The 17,033-nt window shown below is 35.9% G+C and overlaps 1 protein-coding gene across 2 annotated transcripts in view; it reads right to left on the bottom strand.

Moving 5' to 3' along the window:
• The window catches only part of Neos (nuclear receptor coactivator protein neosin), a 199,167-nt gene that overhangs the window by 173,594 nt on the left and 8,540 nt on the right, over nucleotides 1–17,033 (bottom strand). For both annotated transcript variants that reach the window (XM_090381134.1, XM_090381135.1), the window contains exon 2: nucleotides 9,166–9,292. The gene's annotated coding sequence lies outside the window, so the exon portion shown is untranslated. The remainder of the gene's footprint in view (nucleotides 1–9,165; nucleotides 9,293–17,033) is intronic.

The following is a 17,033-nucleotide window of genomic DNA, read 5'->3' as shown; positions in this document are numbered from 1 at the left end:
TGGGTTCAAAGACGGGTAACTCGCCTGGTGAGATCAGTAAAAGTGCGTCCATATGAGGAAAGACTGAATATGTGGGTTGCACAGCTTGGAAACTAGGCACTTTACAGGCTCTGAGAGGCAAAAGTAAAATGAATGAGGACGAAATTTTCACGGCTATAAATGAGTCTAGAACTAGGGGCCATAAATTCAAGTTATGGGGGGTTAAACATTTAGACTGGATTGCAGGAAGTTTTATTTTAGCTAGTGAGTTATAAATTACTGGAATAAGTTACCTACATAGGTGGTAGAGGATGACAGTTTGGAGAAATTCAAAGATCAGCTGGATAGTTAACTACGGGAGGAGGGAAATTCATAGGTTGTCTATTTCCTTTTCTCTTATTATTATTTATTAATTATTCATTTTATTTAATTTTATTATTATTTATTTTTATTTATTTATATTTATTTTCTTTTTTGGCTGGTGCAGCATAAGCTTTAGGCTTCCTTGCACCATATGGCCATTACTAATACTCTCTCTCATTATTTTAATGACCCCCCCTTCTTGCAGGCCATACACACTTCAATCAAATCCACCCCAAGGTGCTTAACTGTTAAGCTGCTCTTCAGAGAGATAATGCTTAGCACTCTTCGCCAATCCAGTTGCCCTCCTTTGTACCTTCTTTAAAAGCTCTGTATCTTTCCTTAGATGCACCCTTCAGACCTGGATAAAATAATCCAAGTGTGTGTACTAGGATAATGACCCCCTCCTCTCTACTTGCAAAATTCTGCTAAATCACAGAACACCATGTATCCTTCTTATCCCTGCTTACATGCCTGTTGAACTCTGTGTCTTTCTGCATTATGATCTACAAGTATTTTGCATTTCTCAACATCTTTTAATTCCCCTTCACCTAATCTATCAACCACCCCTGGTTTCTGTTTCCCAAGTGCAATACTTCGAATTTGTAGCATTAAACTTTAGCTGATATTTTGCAGACCATGCCTGCACTGCAGTCAATTCAAATCATCTTTTTGAAGTAGCATAGCCTGGTTCTGATGATGATCATTAACCACTCACCCAACCTTTTAGTTATCAGCACACTTCAGCACTTCCTCTGCATTCCCTCAATATCATCCAGGAAGATAAGAATCAAGAGAGGCCCAAGCACTGATAGACCCACTTACTAGTCAAGTCCACTCTGAAGAATACTCATAACTGCCCTCTGTCTCCTTCAACCAATGCCTAATCCTGACTTGTTCTTTATAAAATAACCTCTCATGAGGAAAAGCATCAAAAGCAAGGGGTGATCCCCTTCACAAAGCCATGCAGATAACCATTTAGGATAACCGTATCAATATGGCCATCTTCTGCATCCTTAACCGTAGATTCCAAAATCATCGAAAACACAGAAAACCAACTCTGTCTATAACTGCCTATCACTTACTTAGCTCTTCCCTGGTGGACTAGGAAGACACTGGTCAGTCCAAAGGAATGGCCTAAATCCAGTGACAGTCTCATCAATATTAATAATGGTTACATGCATGCACTCACTTGTGCATTTTTATGTATAACTGGATATATATTATCCACCCTCGAACTTTATAGTCTCTCAAGTTCAGTATCTTTTCAGACCGAAGCTTCTCTGATATCATTATGTCACTTATTTTATAATGGTTCAATCAGACCAGGGTTGGACAACCTTTATGAATGACAAGCCGAAGAAAATGTTTGTGAGGGCCAATTTTTTTTTTTTTTAAATTTCCACGATTTTTAGGATTATTAAAATGGTGTATAATGAAAAAAATTGTCGTAAACAGTTTTATTATTTATTGTAATATTTTTGCATACATGTACATATAATTACTTTTATTCATAAGAAAAACGAAATAAAAATTTAAGGACATTCAAGATAAAATTACAAAAATACAATTAGTAACAAAATACAATAGTAAAAAACAATACAATAGTAACAAAATATAAATACAATTCCTGTAACAAACAATGCAATATTTAATTTTTATAATATTTAATGAGAGATTTGATACTGCTTATTTTTATCTGTGAATCGATATTTGTTGTAGCAATGCAAAGAGTATTTTTGAAATTTACGTAAGAAAATCCATTAATTTAAAAATAGATACATATTTTGAAAATGAACTCAGGCCAGAGGTTGACAACCCCTGAATTAGACTTTGCTACTCCCCCTTGGCAGCACTAATGTGGATTCAATATAAAAGACAGTTGCAAAATACTTGTTCAACTTGGTTATCATTTCAGCTGAACTGTCGATTATCCCACCACTTTGATCTTACAGGAGACCTGCTTCTTGTCCAATTTACTCACTGCTTTTTTGCATTCATATATGAGCAATACTCCTTTTTTCCCCATTTGCCAGTGAATTTCATAGTCAAGTCCACTCAACTTTTGCAAGCCTTATCTCCCATCAGTGGTTTAATAGCATATTTGCCTAAGAATTTTTCTTATGCTCAATAGTCTTTTAGCTTTCTTGTCATCCATTCACAAAGTGAAACAAATGTGTTAGTAGCCTCCAATAGTTCAAAATTTGTGTTATTGCCAACAATGTGCAACAAAGTTAAGGGTTCATGCAAGTTGCATAAAGAAGTAAGGCTGGATTTCCAGACACTTGATTGTAAGCCAGGATTAGCAGAAACAACAATGAAGAGGGATCTCTCCCATAAGTAAATACAGATGAATTGGAAGGGTATGACTAATGCAGTCTTGTCAGAATCACTTCTCGTCTGCTTCTCCTGGAACTAGATACCCACTGCTGCAGTTTTTTTTTTTTTTTTTATCTGCAGGAGTTTATTATTAATTTGAGTTTGACAAGGTTGAGTCCAGTGTTTCTTACATGCTTTTTTTAATAATGGATTTGCAGTCAATGTTGAGCACTACTGGACAACAAATTGATCCAGTGTAGGGATGTTTAGCAGCATGAACTGCACACCCATTACCTGATATGGCAACATGACCAAGGATCTAGCAGGTGACTATCTAGTTGGATGTTTGATAGTGACATAATCTAGATTAGATCTGTTTCTGAATAGGATGAGAAGGATAAAAAGTAGACTGAATGGTAGTGACCCACTTAAAGAATCTGTGTATATCAGAGCTTGCTTGAAAAGATGATTGTTTATATTATCTAGAGCTAGTTTTATTGCATACAATTCTGTGATTAAGATACTGCATTTAGTGGGAAGAGATATAGTTACTGAGAAGGTGAGAAATTGGTGCAGCACCTACAGTTTAATTGTTTTAGAGCCATCAGTATAAATATGTAGTTTCTCTGGGTTTTCCAAGATGTGAGCTTCATGTAGCTGCTGAATATTGTTTGGCAAGGAGGAGCCTTTTCCCCATCTCAGAAAGAAATTGTAACAAATAGGTGAGAATTGAGCACATGGAAGTTCGGGAGTAGCAATGTCTTCGAGGCAACTAAGCAGCTCTTGCAATCAAGGATCCACAGGGCAGTTTTCATTAGATTTATTGCAGTATAGCAGGGGTGGCCAACAAGTCGATTGCGGCTTTAATTTCAGTCGATCACATCACAATGAATTTTAAATATGTATAAAAAATAGCTTAGTCAAAATTTAAATATTATTATTATGCACCCCACTGCATACACTTATTACAACAAATCCGTTGAACCACGTGACTACTCTTGTCACCGTGCAACCACTAGGCTTGTCTAGTGAAAATTCATGCAGTTACATTGTGGAGAGCAGTGTATGTGTCAAATTCTTATTTAGCTTACTTAATATTAATAACTGGACAATACATATAGGTTAATTTAATACCCTTTGATTTAAAATAAATACTACGAAAAAGAGTAAAACATATCATATTCATCAAGTGTAGGAACTAGAATACTTTTTTGTAATGATAAAAGAAAAATGTTGTTTGATTTGCAATGCTTCCATGGCTTAAAAGTGCTCTTCAAGATCTGCAATTATCTCGAAATACCGTGATGCAACACATCAAAAAAAATGAGCAAAAATGTGAGGGAACAACTGCATGCTCAATTGGCTAATTGTGTGTCCTTTTCTTTACAACTGGATGAATCTGCAGATGTCAGTGATACAGCTCAATTGCTCGTTTTTATTCTTATGGTTTTCGATGATTCTGCCACTAAAGAAGAACTGCTGGATATGAAATAAAATAAAATAAATTTTCTGTTTATACTCTGGCACGACAACCAAGTCAGTAGAGTTTACAATAAATCGTCAATACAAATATTTATCGTAATCACGGGCTATGGTTTCGTTAAAAGAAAGAAGTAGAGATCTTGATGTATTTAATGCATTTAAAAATTTTATTGAAAAAATTAAATTACCGCTATTTAAGCTCGTATCACTAACAACAGGTGGATCTAAAGCAATTACGGGGCATCTTAACGGATTCATCGCATTGCGCCAAAAGGATGATAAATTCCCAGATTTTTTGAGTTACCACTATGTCAGTCACCAACAAGTGTTAGTCAGCAAAAGATTAAATACTAAAAGTGTTATGGACATAGCTTTCGAAATCCTGAATTCCATCAGAGGAAAATCTCTTCAAAGGAGACATTTCAAAATGCAACTCGATGAAAATGAACCAGATCTGATATTACACACAGATGTGAGGTGGCTGAGTTGCAGTAAGTTTCTACAGATATTTCGAAATTTGCTGAATGAAATTAAAAAATTTGTTGATCAAAGGGGAGATGATTATCAGCAGCTACAAGATAAGGAGTGGTTGTGTGATCTGGTTTTTTTGGCAGATTTTAACAGTAAATTAAAGTGATCTGAATTTGGAATTACAAGGAAATAATAAAAATGTGGGCAACATCATTAGTAATATTTCTGCATATAAATATCAAATTTTGGCAATGGCTAAGGAGCCCAAAAAAAAAAAAAAAAAAAAAAAAAATTCTATCAATAGGCAAGATCATTTGCAAAAATATTATTTTTTATTTATATTGTTATTAGCCATATGGTGCAAAAAAGCCGGAGGCTTATGCAACAACAGCCAAAACATTTTTTCTGAGTTACCCTGAGAGAGAGAGAGAGAGAGAGAGAGAGAGAGAGAGAGAGAGAGAGAGAGAGAGAGAGAGAGAGAGAGAGAGGTACACTCAGGACACTGTACACTTGGCACACTCAGGACCCTGGGTGTGCCAAGCCCATACTCACCAGATGTCACATCTTGTTTTTGAATTTAATAGTGAGAAATATGTTTCTGAAATTGGGAAAGTTGTGGATGATTTTGAAACCAGATTCAGTGATTTTAAAACAATTGAAGACATTGTTCAATATATTTCTTATCCATTTAATGTCAACTTAGATACGAAACAAATTGCAGGAAAAAAAAAAAAGAAAAAAAAAAAAAATCGCTGAGACTTTTCAGATGGAGAAAATGTTACTTGAAAATGAAATTATTACATTGCGAAACAATATCTTTCTAAAAGCCAGATCATCAGAAAAATACTTTTGGAAATATGTTTGCCGAGAAAAGTACCCAACTGTTAAAAAATGCAGTGAACTTTTAAATTCCTGTTCTACATATCTATGTGCCAATCTTCCAGCTCCAAAAACAACAGCAATGGGATGACAATATAGCTTGCCTGGAGTAGTAGTAATCATCGTAATCATCATCATCAGCCATTTTCAATCCACTGCAGGATGAAGGCCTCTCCAGCAACTTTCCAGTTCCTTCTGTTTTGAGCACTGGACATCCATTTACTACCCACAAACTCATGAATTTCATCTATCCATCTCCGCCTTTGTCTTCCAGGTTTCCTTCTAGCTCCTCTGGAGTAGTAATATCAACCATCAAAGAAAAATTCCAGTCCATTATGAAGCAGTGAATCAATATCTTCACACCCACTTGCTTATTTCAGATTGTATTGTGTTTTAAATAAATTTTGTTGCAGTTATAACTTCTTTCAAGCTTAGAAACCAATAGAACATCATCTTTATTCTTGGAATCCTGAATAAAGACCACTTTTCAGGGTTGGGAACTTGCACTAAAGAAACCCATGCAATTTCTTTTTTTGCCATTTGCACCCACATTGTAAAAAATGCAAATCTTTTTGTGCATTGTCAATACAGTCAGTCCTCGTATAACACGTGTTTACACTACACAAATTCGATCATACACGATTTATAAATAGGGGAACAATATCTTATATAACACAAACCGATTCGCTTATGCACGATTCGCCTTTGTGTTTACAAGAAATGGCAGTCGAATGTAAAATCACCCCAACCGAACGCAACACGATAGGAATGAAGAGAAGATTCTGAAAATGTATTTATGTTTTTTATATCAGTGAAGGGGAAACACATTTCACCATAATGAGGTAAAAATCAACACAATTCCAGCTATCGGTATAATCGCAAATGCAATTAGATCGAATTTACTACCAGTTTATAACAGATTCCACTAGCAGGAACGCAACTGGAAATTGTTTTTATTGTTTTATGGTAGTAACCCACAGAAATGTGCTTTAGTAAAATGTGAGCCAGTGAGGTGTTAATAGTGTGTCTCTGCCTTTACGGTGTTGTTTATTCAGTTGCTACACACGTGCAGCTTTGTTTACGTGTATCAAGCATGCCTCCTCGTTTTGTAATTGTGCTTTATTCCCTAAAAATAAGTAAAATACTTAAAAGGTGTGAAAAGGAAGCATCCTGGTGAAGACACTACAGATTCAGAGAGAAAAAGAAAAGCAATATCGATAAACAGAGGCGGACTGGCTCAAAAATTCTTACCTGGGAAAATTTATAGTGGCCTCATACTGTGGTTTATGGCCAAAATCACACCGGCCTCTGGCCCACCAGGATTTCCCCGGTAAGGTTTATGGCCAGTCTGTCAATAGAGAAAAAATGTGAAATTGTGAAACGCTTTGAACGAAATGAAAGACCAAGTGATACTGCACGTGCTACAGACCTAAATGAGGCAACGCCGAGAATTACAAAGAATGCAGAGAAAATAAAAACAACTTTTATAGCAGGAACAACTCAAAGTGTAATTAAAATCCATTAGATTAAGACACAAAGAATTGGAAGAGATGGAACGGCTGTCATCTGTTTGGATAGAAAATCAAACAAAAAACAAGTTTGTTTACGTTAGAAGCAAAAGCATTAGCAATATTTTAATACGTAATAGTCGTAATAAAATACTTACGTATTTTATTACGATTATTTATTGTGTTTGGTAATGTTTTGGTTACAAATGTGTTCAATCTTGGGTGGTCGGCACCTAACCCTATTTTTCCCCATAGGGCCTGTTGTTTATATTGCATCAATTTTGCATTGCACGAGTGTTTCTAGGAACACAATTATCGTGCTATACGAGGACTGACTGTATATCCTTTCTCCTTAAACCAAAGGGCAAAGTAATTGCAGAAAATTTCACTCTTGTAAATGCAATAGTTCTGTCCTTATTGAGATGTGAAACTTCACCATCAAATAAATATGCAAATATTATATGTAAAATATAAAATGTTTAAGGCCATTTTTAAGTAGCAAGACACAAAACTGAAAAACCATGATTCTTGTTGCTTAAAACCTGCTCTTTCCAATGGTGCCAAAAATGAAAGAATTGAAGGTGTTCCACATTAAGATATTTGCCCCTAAAGATAGGTCAAATTTTGAGTCTACCTTTGAAGGAAAATATCTCAGCAAGCAAACAAGTATAAGAGCTCATATTTAGTTAGGCTGAATTCATGCAGATGTTAAATGGAATGCCCAAAGAAGAAGGGAAGGTACCAAGGTTTTTATTTCAAAGTTATGACTTTCAAAAGTCTTGCTTAAATGTGTTGCGACAAATTTTTGGTGCCAGTTTTAGACCGCATTGTAAAAAATGTAAAGGTTTTTGAGCCTGGACACCAAAAGTTTTGCATTTTCTGCCAAAGTTAACTAGGTATACCAAGTTCCAGAGCCACTACCTCTCAATGTTGTGCAACAGTAACACTTAAAACTCTTGAAATTTTTTTGTGATTTGCTCCGTGTAACACAAGTAACTTCCACAAAAAAGGTGCTGGTGCCTCAAGCATACTATATTTTGAACTGAATTTTTGCACAGCTTCTTTGGACACCTGTTTAAACATCTACACCAAGTTTCAACAATTGACAATGGTGAAGCAGGGACCACCTTCAAAATTAGGCCACTTGACATTGAATCACCCATTATAATTCTTTGCTATTGTATTTAAATGGTGTGTTAATATATATAATTCACCCTCTGATTTGGCCAAAAGTACTTAAAAAGTACCAAAAGTTCTTCTGTCAAAGTAACAATAATTAATAAGCAAAAATTTTAAGAATACCGTCAAAGTGTCAAAACCTTGACTGTTTTTGAGATTAAAACATCAACAAAATATATAATTTTCCTCCAACCACTAACAAAAGATTGGCATGGATTTTTGTAGAACATTGCAGAAAGTTAAGAAATAGAAAGCACCTTTTTTAAATACAAAAGATTTATATATAAATTTTTTAGCTTAAGTGAGGATGCTTGCGAGCGCCCATTTTAGGACCAGTCACGAGCAAAATTTATTTTTTAAAGAGCACAATGGTGCTCATGAGCACCAGGTTAAGAACCCCTGCTCTATATAATGCTCCACTGTGATAACTATGTTGATGTCAGCTCATTCATTCTAAATGAGGACAAAATTCACAAATTATATTTTTCTCAAAGTGCATTCACATCATTTAATGACTTGGTAACACTGTTTTTTAAAGCAGAGCAAGACAAAGGTAGCAACGGTAACCCAAAGCACTGAATGGCATAACATGCCATTCTTTCCAGGAGAGTGTGGCCACTTAGCCCTGTAGCATTAGATGGCCACACTCTCCTGCTCATCAATTGGGTTGAGTTGTTTTTACTAATTTTATGTTTGTACTTTTGTTTGATTTAACACTGAAATTGGCCTATTCTTAATTGTTGTAATTAAAGTGTTCTGATTCAGACTAAGATGCTTATGAGCACAGGCTCAGGAGGCATATTTCCTGTGCAAGCTTACTCAAATGATATGCATAACTGTCAAACAAATGTTGCAAAAAGATAAAACCTTCAATCAATGAACACACTAATTTTAGAAAAAAACCAACAACACAATTCAGCACATAAAATACATAAAATAATTCAATATAAACTTTTTTGTAACATAGTTTTGTTTGTTTGCTAATTACCTTTATTTGATTAAAATATTCTTTCTGTAGTGGCACTATATATTTATGCTATTCTTTTTGTAGTTGTACTACTTATGGTCAAACTCCTCTCATTCTGTCTCTCTTCTTTTTCTTTGTTTTACTTCCCCTGAAAAATGTAATTGATAAAAAAACTGTGCACAACTTTATTCAGACTATCTTGTATTCATTAATATAGTATTATCTATATATTATTAGTATTATTTATATATTATTAGTATTATTTGTATATTACTTTTTTTATCATCTGTTTTCCAAATGAAGGTATAACAACATTCACTGCTCACTATCTGATACAGTTAACTTTTGTTATATTTCTCTCTTTCTACGTGCATACGTGTACACATGCAGGGTGTTTAATAATGTGAACTAGTATTCAGGATGAATACGTTGACATTATTAAGCAAAAAATTATTTATGAAACATTATTCAAGTGGCTATACTTCCAGTGGAAAAATAAATAATAAAAAAGTGAATAAGGAAATACATACCTACCAATACTCTGGTGTGCGAAACTGAAGGACCAACACTATTTCTAAAGGCTCAAACCACAAAATCTTTACTTCACAAGGTACTCTTTACTGATGAGAGTAGATTCAGTCTCGGCAACAATTCTGGATGCCAGCTAATCTGGCAAGAGGTTGGCACACTGTATCACCCTGCAAACATCACTGAAAGGGATCGAGGTATTCTTGTCTGGGGAGGCGTTATCTTGGACGTACACAACTCCAGACACTAGAAGGCGGTACTGTGACCGGTGCACACTACTATATTGAGGTAATCTTCCCCATGTGCATCTGTTCTGAGGTTCCATTGGCCCCGAGTTCGTGTTTATGAATGACAACACCACACCCCATCACATTGCTGCTGTGGTATGTTTTTGGAAAATGAGGCCATTGTTTGTATGGATTGGCCTGCACGTTACCACGATCTAAATCCCATCGAACACATATGGGAAGCTCTGGGGAGACGCCTAGCTGCACATCCACACCCACCAGAAAATGTTCACCAGCTGAAGATGCCGCTGACAGAGGAATGGACGATGTTACCGCAAGAACTTATCAACAAAATTGTTCTAAGTATGGACAAGCGGTGCAAAGCCTGCATTGACATTAGGGGTGGCCATATCTCCTACTGAGGACCACCTCTTCCCTCTGTTCCATCTTTGGTAGTGATGCATCTATATCATGGCAGCCAGTGCTATGTTGCCATTTTTGAATAAAGTTCCTCTGTACTGTTTTGTTTCCATTGTTGTGTCGGCGTTGTTTCCTTCATCATTTCTGTACCTCACAAAGTTCCTTTGGTATGCTTTCCCATATCCAGGGTTGTTTTTTTTTTTTTTTTTTTGGGAGCATTAGCAACTAAGGCCATATTGCTCCAGGATATGCGGTGGTCATTCCCTGACCTTTCAGTATTTGGTGGTGACGGGCTCGAACTCCGGTCTAATCAAGAAGCATGTGATACGCAGTACTGCTCCTTCCCACCTGGCTATGGAGGCGCCCTCCCATATCCAGGCCACTCCTATGAGAAGCTACAGGTGAAAACCTGACTGGTCCTTAAATTTTCCACAACAGTGTAATAAACATTTACAAGGCATGTCCTGCTTATTCTTATGTTTTATTTTAATTATTTTTTTAAAAATTAACTGTCAAACAAATGGTGCTCCTTACTGTTAAAAATTGGAGAAATGTTTACTTAAAACTTTATTTCAAGTGCTGAATTAATTCTGAAAGGAACCACATTTTATGTGGGTCCTTTCAGAATTAATTCAGAAATTCATTTGCGTATTCATTTTTATATGCACACGATAATCCATTAAAAGATTTAACGTTAAATTAATTATAACAGAAGCAAGAGAAAAAACAGAAAGTGATGTAAAGTAGTGCAACATTGATAAGTATATATACAGGGTGTTTCAATTAAAAGGCATCAAGGCTCAACACACTTATTTTTAGGTCACACTTATTTTAAGCTGTTTATCTTGAATTCGGTGATAAAATTGAATTAAGTATTACAATTTAGATTTGATGATTTCTAAATTTAAATTTTGCCTAATCAACTATTTTTTTTTTTTTTTTTTTTTTTTTACAAAGAGAAACTTGTTTTCTGTCTTTGGTTTAGCTAAAAGCTTTACTGCAGTGTACTTCTGAACTGCCAACAAACGTGGGATACCAACAGTCAAAAGCAGCATCAAAGAATAGGGTAAATCAACTCACCACCACCAAGTTAAAATTATAAAATGTTGCTCAAAGCTAAATGCTTAGGAGCAACATTTAGCAATTGTCAATCTTCTACTTATACCATAATGAATATATTTAAGTCACTGAACAAAATTTTGATTCAATATATGTGTCAACAACAGCTCCAAGAATTTCCAAAAGTGGGGAACAAATGGAAATTGGATGATAATCAGTCACCCCTTAGGAATTGGCTTAAGTCTTCCGTATGCTGGGACCAAACCTGAACCTGTTTAAACAAAAGGGACAATACAAAAATAAACAACAAACCAAATTTCCGACAAAAGTAGGGGATTAAAATGTAATCTGTGTTTGAAGACATACACACATCATTACTGGTGAGTAAACATACCACATACCATCAAACAATATGTTTGTTTAGTGGAATCTTACTTGGAAACAGTCTTACATAGAATGTTAACAAAAATTTGTAAAAATTTGCTAACACTAACAGTCCATGCAAAGCTGCAATTTTCAAGGTAATAATGAAGTTTCACAAGTGTGAATCATTTGGGAATAAAGAACATGAAAGTGTGCTCTTAAAAGACACTTTTAGATGACATTAGACAAAACATTTCCAATCTACAAACAAACTTCTATGGAAACTGAACACACCTAAAACTTTTTCCATACTGAATCCATAGTATGAATGAACTTCAATTTCAGGATGATGTTAAAAGATTAAGATACTGTCGAATTCATTAGTTTAAAAGTTTACTTTGCCATAAAGGTACTAAAATTTTGGATAAAATTTATTACAAAAATCAATAAACCAAAAAAGCCCAGGCATAGGCAATGTGAATGTAGAACTATTTAAATATGGTGGCACCTTATTAAAAAATGCACTACTAAAATTATTTAACATCATATTACATAAGCAACAGATACCCAAAGATTGGGAAATAGGAATAATAATCAATTTACACAAAAAAAAAGGCTCCAGAAATAACCCTAACAATACAGAGGGATAAAACTGCTATCAACTGCTTCAAAGCTATACAGTAATACCCCGAAGTTACGTGATAGGTGGGTCCGACGAAAACCGCTTAATTCGAATTCGCATAAGTCGGGGTACAACTTTGCATATAAATTTTGTTTAATTGCAACCAAGGACTAACAAAAACACTAGTTTAGAAAAAAATTATTTAATAAAATTGCAGTTCTTTATACATATTAATACAAAATATGTATTAAAAAATAAATGAGTTACGTAAAAAAGTTATTTCAATGTCGATGGCTTCAATAAATCTAACAAATTCGTCTGAAGACAGCGCCTTTTTTTCACGCAGAATTTCTTCATAGCAAGCTAATAATTTTTTTATTCCTTGCTTTGTAGCTATAACGCGTTCTTCGTTGGAGTCTGTTTTCTAAAATTTTTAAGCCCTTTTCAATTGAGCTGAGACCTTCTGTCAAGCTTGCAATTGTCATGTGCTTTTCTGGTGGAACTGGGTCTGAAGTGTCGGATACTTCAGTGACGTTTTCCTCACGCATCTCTATGAGCTCATTCATTGTCAGCTCCTGACTATGTGAATCCAACAGCTCGTTGACATCATCACCATTGACTTCCAAATCTAATTGACTGGCAAGATTAACAACTTCTTCTATCACATGAGCGACATGATCAGTTTCTGGCGTTGTTTTCGTCTCGTTTTTGAAAAAAAAATGGACAAAGTTTCTTCCAGACACCATTCAATGTTTTTTTGTGAATTTCATCCCAAGATTCTTCAATGATTCTTACGGCATCTAAAACATTGAATTGTTTCCAAAAGTCTTTAACAAATATCTCACTATTTTGTCTCATAGCTTCATTCAGACGTGCAAACGAACGCCTCGTGTAGTAATCCTTGAATGTTTTGATGACTCCCTGGTCCATCGGTTGAAGCAAGCTGGTTGTGCTTGGAGGCAAAAACAACTTTCACACGTGGGTCGAAATTAATTAGGGTGGTAGGAGGGTGACCGGGTGCATTGTCAATAAGAAGCATCACTTTAAATGGAATCTGTTTAGACTTGCAATAACATTCGACTTCGGGTATGAAGTGGTGACCAAACCAGTCTTCAAAAACGGAAGCTGTCAACCCAAGCTTTATGATTTGACTTCCAAATCACTGGTAAGCTAATTTTAGTTATACACCAAACGAAAAAATCAAGAACCGCGTAACTCCGAGTTCGCGTAAGTCGGGGTATTACTGTACTCTAATATACTAAAGAATAAACTTAATAAATACAATGAACAATTCTTAGAAGAAGAACGATGTGGGTCCAGAAAAGAGAGAAGCAAAATAGATGCCATTTTCTCATTACAACAAATTTTGGAGAAAAGAAGAGAATTCAACCTACCAACATTTCTGCTGTTTATTGATTATGAAAAGGCATATGACAATGTAAACCGGGAAAAACTTTGGCAGATTCTACATGAAGAAAATATCCCGAAAAGCGATGCAACTCCGGAAAGCAATGCAAAGCCTATATAAAAACTCAAAAGTCTGCATAAAATATTCTAATGGCCAACTATCAGACCCAATTACCACCAATAAAGGAGTAAAACAAGGATGTGGACTATCACCAAATTTATTTAATATCTACATCAATAAAATTATTAAAGAATGGAAACAAACAATTAACAATGGAATACAGCTGAACAACATGAATAAAATCCAAACTATATCATATGCTTATGATCAAGTTATAACTGCAAAATCCGAAGATGAACTACAGACAGCTTGTTTGTTTGTTTGTTATTTGGTTTTTAGGAGCATTAGCAACAAAGGCCATATTGCTCTGGGAATATACGGCGTTCATTCCCTGACCTTTCCGCATCCTCCGTATTTGGTGGTCACGGGCTCGAACCCCGGTCTAATCAAGAAGCGTGTGCTACGCATTGCTGCTCTTGCCCACCTGGCTATGGAGGCACTACTACAGACAGCAGCTAATGAACTAAATAAAATAGGCAAAAAGCAGGAGATTAAAATTTCCACCTCAAACACAAAATCAATGAGATTATGTGGGAAAAAAAATACAAAGAGTCAAAATTGTTATTGATGACAAAAAAATAGAACACAAATATGATTTCACCTATTTGGGAAATTTAATATCAAATGAAGGGAAAGATATCCACACTAAACTACAAAAATATAATAAAATGAACAGAACGATTAAACGCCACTTTGGGGGTAAAATGACAACTGAAACAAAATTACGACTGCACAACATCACTTCAAAATCAGCCCTCTTCTACAGCTGTGAGCCTTGGGTCATAAATAAGAAAGATGCACACAAACTAGAAGCAACACAAATGAGATTTTTAAGGCCATTATTAGGTCCCACAAGACTAGACCACCAAAGAAATTTAGATATTCGTGAGAAATTAAAAGTAGATAACAAGTAAATGACATAAAACAGTATCAAAAAAAATGGATCAGCCACACAGAAAGAATGAACCCAGACCAGATCCCAATATTAGCCTCTAACTAAAAACCTACAGGCAAGTGTAGAGTGTGTTTTGTGTCAAACGGCACCAGGGGTTCCCCCCCCCATCTCTGTGTAGTATACATTGTAAGTGTGAAACAGAACAATGTCAATACCAGAGGTTTAAAGGTAGTAGTAGTAGTGGCATGTGATGCAAGAAAGCAAGTGTATGAGCTTATGCAGCATCAGCCAAAAAAAAAAAATCACACCATTCCCTCCAAATGCCTGTCCAGTTTCTCCTTAAATTTATTCAACCTATCAACTTCCACAACGATAGATGGAAGTTTGTTCCAGCAATTAACCACCCGCTTGCTAAAGGCAAATTTCCGCACATCTATTCTACATCTGTCTTTTCTTAATTTGAATTTATGCCCCATTAGGTTCGTAATCTGAACAAGTGGAAGGATCCCATCAGAATTCAGCGTCCTCAACCCATTCAAGGCCTTATATACCTAAATCAGATCACCGCGCAGGTGCCTAGTCTCCAGCCACTGCAATTTGCAGAACTTAAGCCTCTCTTGGTAAGAGGATCCCTTCATTCCCCTCACCAATCTTGTTGCCCTTCTCTGTACACGCTCAAGTAAATCTACATCCTTCCTAAAATGAGGCCTACAGACCTGTACGCAGTACTCAAGGCGTGGCCTGACCATTGCCTTATACAGAGGGACAATCACCTTCTCCCTGCTAGCAAAATTCCTATATATCATTGACAAAACTCCATGATCTGCCCTGGCAGCCTGTCTGCATTGCTCAGAAAACTTCATATCTGACTGCACAATTACTCCCAGGTCTTTTTCATTTTCTACCACCTTAAGTGTAGTACCACACAGTTCGTACGTTTCTCTGGGGTTACTTCTACCCATATGTAGTACTTTGCATTTGTCAAGGTTAAACTTCAGTTGCCACTTCTTAGCCCATATGCCCAAATTTTCTAGATCCTGTTGCAGTAGCACACTGCCATTACTGTCATCAACAACCCTGCAAACTTTTGTATCATCTGCAAACTTCGACACTAAGTCTGATATACCCTCATCAATATCATTGATAAATATACAAAACAACAGTGGACCAAACACCGAACCCTGTGGGACTCCACTAATAACATTAGTCCACGAAGAGCAGCACCCATTGATTACCACCCTCTGTCTTCTCCCACTTAACCATCCTTTTATTCATTGTAGCAACTTACCCTTAATACCATCCTGCTCCAATTTGTACAATAGTCTTCCATGCGCAACAGTGTCAAAAGCATTCCTGAAATCCAAATATATGATATCAAAATTGTTTTTTTTTTCTAGTTACTTTGGAATCACATTATAATATCCTATCAAATTTGTCAGACAAGACTTTCCCTTAACAAACCCATGCTGTGTCTGAATTATTGTTGCAGTCTTGTCTAGATGATCCTGCAATGCATCTTTAACCAGTGACTCAATTATTTTACCCGGAACAGAAGTTAAACTAACTGGTCTGTAATTACCCGTGTCACCCTTCGATCCCCCTTTGTGAATTGGGGATACATTTGCACATCTCCAGTCCGTGGGAAGCTCCCCTGAGTCCAAGGATGCTCTCATAATTATGGCTAAGGGTTTGCTTAGTTGCTTTGCCGCATCCTTTAATATAACTGGATAGAACCCATCCACCCAAGGTGCTTTTCTTATGTTTAACTTCAACAATTTCTCCTCCACTTTGCTTTCAGTTATTACAAAATCATTAAGTATCCTGCTACAATTTGATCACCTTCTGCCATTTTCAAACCTTAATAATTCCTCATGTGTGAATGTAGATGCAAAATACTCATTCAGTTTGTTTGCTATCTGAGCAGGATCATCAACAGTCGAACCATCGATGTCAAGTGGACCAATCAGATTCATCCCCTTTCTTTTAGAGTTTATATAAGTAAAGAAATCCTTGCTGTTTTTCTTAGCATCTTTTCACAGGGATTTCTCGTAATCTGCCTTCGCCTGCCTAACCGCTTTTGTCACCTGATTACAGACTAGCTTATATCTGCTATAGGTTTCTGAGTCGCTTGATAATTTATATGCATCCCATCCATTTTCTTCTCTATTACGAGTCTCATTAGTTCATTAGATAACCATTTAGGCCTAAACCTTGAACAATATTTCTTAATAGGTATGAAACTTTTAG

The sequence above is a fragment of the Mastigoproctus giganteus genome, chromosome 9, assembly GCF_048544385.1.
Source record: "Mastigoproctus giganteus isolate SK-2022 chromosome 9, ASM4854438v1, whole genome shotgun sequence".
Lineage (NCBI taxonomy): Eukaryota > Metazoa > Arthropoda > Arachnida > Uropygi > Thelyphonidae > Mastigoproctus > Mastigoproctus giganteus.
The sequence above is the reverse complement of the archived record's forward strand: the minus strand, read 5'-3'. Positions and strand labels throughout refer to the sequence as shown.